This window comes from Chrysochloris asiatica, unplaced genomic scaffold, assembly GCF_000296735.1.
Source record: "Chrysochloris asiatica unplaced genomic scaffold, ChrAsi1.0 scaffold00159, whole genome shotgun sequence".
Classification (NCBI taxonomy): domain Eukaryota; kingdom Metazoa; phylum Chordata; class Mammalia; order Afrosoricida; family Chrysochloridae; genus Chrysochloris; species Chrysochloris asiatica.
Window position 1 is genome coordinate 3,308,771 of NW_006408677.1, and position 4,862 is coordinate 3,313,632.

A 4,862-nucleotide genomic window follows, 5' to 3' on the forward strand; every position below is an offset into this window, starting at 1 on the left:
ATGTGTTTTCACCCTTTGTCAAAGATCAGTTGAGTATATGTGGATTTATTTACTTCAGGGATCTCAATTATGTTCTGTTGATCTATCTGATTTTCATTGTATCAGTACCAAGATGTTTGACCACTGTGGCCATGTAGTAAATTTTGAAATCAGAGAGTGAGAGGCCTCCAACTTTGTTCTGTTTCTTAAGCAGTCCTTTGCTTATCCGAGGTCTCTTTCCCTTCCATATAAACTCTGTGATCATTTTTTCCATCTCTTTAAAAAAGGTTGTTGGATTCTGGGTTGGGATTGCTTTATATCTGTAGACTGCTTTGGATAATATTGACATTTCTGCAATGTTAAATCTTCCTATCCATGAGTATAGCATATTCTTCCATTGTTGTAAACCTTTTTTAATTTCTTATAGTAGTGTTTTGTTGTTTTCTTTGTATACATCTTTTGTTTCTCTGAGTGGATTTATTTCTAAATGTTTCATCCTTTTGGGTGGCTATTGTAAATGTTATTGTTTTCCTAATTTCCTTTTTAGAGCTTTCTTTATTAGTATAGAAGAATCCAACTGATTTTTGTATGTTGGTCTTGAATGTTGATTTATATTGGTTAGGATTTTGTCAAGAATTTTTGCATCTATGTTCATGAGCGATATTGTTATATAATTTTCTTTGTTAGTGATGTCCTTGCATGGTTTTGGTATGAAGGTTATGCTTACTTCATAAAATATATTAGGAAGTTTTCCATCCTTTTTTTTTTTTTTTTCTGGAATAGTTCGAGTAGAATTGGTGTCAGCTCTTTTCTGAATGTTTGGTAAAAGTCACCAGTAAAGTCATACAGGCCTGGACATTGTTTTAGTTGGGAGTTTTTTGACGACCCAATCAATTTCTTCTTTTGTTATAGGTCTGTTAAAGTTTTCAACTTCACTCTGTGTAAGTTTATGTAGACCGTGTTTTTCTAAAAATGTATCAATTTCCTCGAGATTTTCAAATTTGTTGGTGTACAACTCTTCATAGTATTCTGTTCTTATCCTTTTTATTTCCATTTGTTCTGTTGTTATATTACCTATGTGGTTCCTTATGTGTGTTATTTGTGTCATACCCCTCTTTTACTTTGTTGTATTTACCAATGATTTGTCAATTTTATTAATCCTTTTAAAGAACCAGCCAGCTTGTTGTCTTGTTGATTCTTTCTATACATTTTCTATTTTCTGTCTCATTTATTTCTACTCTAATCTTTATTATTTATTTCCTTTTTATGACTGTAGGTTTACTTTGCTAAACTTTTTCTGATTGCTGGAGATGTTGTGTTAGTGTATTGATTTGGGTTCCTTTTTATTTTTGATGTGTGCATTTATTGCTAAAAAATTGCCCTCTCAACAATTATTTTCCTGTGTCCCAAAGGTTTTGGAATGTTGTGTTTTCATTTTCATTTGTTTCTAGGAATTTTTTTATTTTACTTTTTATTTGTTCTACTACCCTTTAGCTTTTAAGAAGGGTATTATTCAGTTTCTATGCATTTGATTTTTTTCCCTTGATCTTCCTATTTTTTATTTCTAATTTTTTAGTATTATGATATGAGAAGATACTTTGTAGTATTATGATGCTTTGGTTTGTGTGTGTATGTGTGCTTCAAACTATATTTCAAGTTCTTTCCACTTGAAAGAACTTAGGAGCTCCAAGTCAAATATGTCCCTGAGCTTGGTCCATTGCTGCATGGGTCTTGGAGAGTCTTGTATACATGCTTTGGTATTCACCAACATTAAATCCCAGGATTGACAAAGCAGATCTCCTTCAATGGCAACTACAAGTCCTTTGCTGATTCCAGAGGAGGTTGTGTTCAAGTGGAAAACACTGGCATTTTTCCTTGAGACTAAGCTTTGAGATGGGAGGTGCCTGCTGTCCTTTCCCCTCCAGTTTCAGAAGACAGCAGAAAGCAATCTCTTTGAAAACACTCAATGGCATTCAGAAAAGAGAAACACATGCTTCCACTAATGTTCCATTATAAATGCTTCCATTATACTTTCAGACATTCTGGATCCAGTTCACTTGCCTGATGAGTTGATTGATGCGTTCACCATAATAGCCAGGTGAGCCCATTTCCTTAAGAAAACCCACTTTATTCTTGGTAATGTGATGGGCCACATAGAGATGGAAAGGGCGCAAGAACTGTGAGACCACCTGGAAATATTTCCCCGGGAAGGCAATTTCATGAATGAGATCTTTCAAGCAAATAACACCAAACTTCCCCAGGTGCTCCTCAATCACTGTGTTGTCTGTCAGCGGGATGGTCTTATTCTTAACATTGGCTTGTCTGCATTTCAGGATGAGTTCCCAGACAGACTTCAGATTTGGAAATCCCCATGTGACATAAGGTTCCACTAAATGCAACATTTTTTGGTTTCGGGGTCACTTTGACAAAGACACTACTGAAAATCTTCTTTAGACGAAGTCTTGCAATGGTCTTCTGCACCAGAAAACTCACCTCATTAATCCTTTGGATTCGTACTGCAAAGGCTAGGGAACATTCATCTGGCACTTCCAAGCCATGAGGTTTCATTTCTAGTCATCTGATGTGTACCCTGTCACGTTGCTGTTGCTGGGAATCAAGTAGTAACGATTCCAGTCGCTTAAACCTAAGACCCTTTCCTTTCTTCTGCTTCTTCTTTTCCAAAAGTGCTTGCTTTGCCTGGGTGGCTTCCTCTTTTTCAGGAAATTTTCTGGAACCAATGGAATCTTGTTTTGTGACTCTTCTACCGCCATTTTTCCAATGCTGTGGCTACTTGATGTTTTTAAATTTATTGACATTAGTTTTGTGGCCTAACACATGATCTATTCTGGAAAATATTCCATGTGCCCTGAAAAAGAATGTGTATTGTGCTGTTGTTGGGTTGAATGGTCTGTATAAATCTATGAAGTCAAGTTGGCTGATTGTGTTGTATAGTTCCTCTGTGTCTTCTTTGAGTTTCTTTCTGTTTTTTCTGTCCTTTTTCAAAAGTGGTGTATTAAAATTTCCTACTATTATTGTAGCATTATCTATTTCTTTCTTCAATTTTTATGTATTTTGGGGCTCTTTCATTTGGAACATAGATATTTATTATGGTTATGTCCTCTTGTTCAATTGACCCTTTAATCATTAGATAATGTCTTTCATCTCTTATCCTGGTTTTTGCCTTAAAGCTTATTTTATCAGAGATTAGTATTCCCACTCCTGCTCATTTATTAATGCAATCGGTTTGGTATATATTTTCCTTCCTTTAATTTTTAATCTATTTTTGTATTCTTGTGTAAGGTGTGTCTCACGTAGAAGGCATGTTGAAGGATCCTGTTTTCTTATACTTTCTGCGACTCTCTGTGTTTTGACTAGTACATTTAATCCATTGACATTCAGTGTAATTATCACTGTTGTTGTTAAGTGCCGTCGAGTCGGTTCCGACCCATAGCGACCCTGTACAGGGTTTCCGAGGCTGTAAACCTTTATGGGAGCAGAAAGCCTCATCTTTCTCCAGCTGAGCGGCAGGTAGTTTCGAACTGCTGACCTTGCGGTTCGCAGCCCGATTTGTAACCACTACGCTACCAGAGCTCCTAATTATCACTAGGTGTGGATTAATTGCTGTCGTTATGCTGTTTGCTTTTGTGGTGCTGCTGGTTTCTTCATTCTGCATGCTTTCCTGGGCTGAGCTGATTTTTGTGTGTGCTTTTTCTTGACAATTTCTTCATAATGTTAATGTTTCCAAAATCTTGCATTTTCCTTTTCTTGATTTGATGTGGAGATATGTTAAGTTTCTTTGAAGTTACCCTGTAGTTTATTAATTTCTTCCTTATTTTAAAGTAGTCTGTTTTATCCTTAAATCTACCTGACCTCCTCACCACATGGATCTCTGTTACTGTACTTTTCCCTTGTTTCATTTTGTAGCTGTCCTAATCATAGACTGACATCCCAGATCCTCTAATTTCATTCTTGTAGTTTTGTTCTGCTTTGGATGCTTCCATATCTGGACTGAGTTGTGGGTGGTTTTGCCACACATGTCAATCTCTGGTTGTTGTCTGCTCTTATTGCTGATTCTCAGTTCAAAGAACTCTTTTTAGTATGTTTTGAAACACTAGCTTGCCTTTTTTAAAAAAAAAAATCCCTTAATTTCTGTGTATCCTAAAAAAAATCTGATTTTGCTGTCATATTTGATTTACAGCTTTGCTGGGTATGTGATTCTTAGTTGACAATTTTTTCTTTCAGAGTTTTGTATATGTCTTCCCATTGTTTTCTTGCCTGTAAGGTTTCTCCGGAGAGATAAGAATTTAATCTTTTTGATGTATACTTTTGTAGGTAAGATTTCTTTTTTTCCCTAGCTGCTTTCAGGATTCTTTCCTTATCTTTTAATTTAGAGAATTTGATTATGATGTAGCTTGGTGATTTTCTCTTGGTGTCTGTCCTCCCTGGGTTCATTCAGCTTCTTGAATGCTTGTCTTCTTGTCTATCAAGATGTTTGGAAAATTTTCTTCAAGCAGCTCTACAACTATCTTTACTGTGATTTTCTTTGTCTCATCCTATTCTAGAATTCGAATCACCTGTAGGTTAGTCCTCTTCATGTTGTCCCACATGAATTTTAGGTTTTCTTTATGTTTTCATTCTTTTTCTTGCTTGTCCTTCTATCTTAGCAGCATTGAGAGATTTATATTCAAGCTTGTGAATTCTGGCTACCATTCCTTCAATTCTACTCCTTTGTCTTTTCAGTGCATTGTCCATGTCTGATAGTTTAGTGTTGATCATATGGACTTCTTTTTTCAGGTTTTGTATTGTCTCCAATATTGTACCTATTGTATTTGATTGTCCTGTAGCACTTCCCTGACTTCTTCACATTTTCCTCAACCGTTCTG

General features: G+C 35.8%; 1 pseudogene; it reads right to left on the bottom strand.

Moving 5' to 3' along the window:
- Positions 1–2,012: 2,012 nt before the first annotated feature.
- On the bottom strand, positions 2,013–2,750 carry LOC102840259 (annotated as a pseudogene).
- Between the last annotated feature and the right edge of the window lie 2,112 nt (positions 2,751–4,862).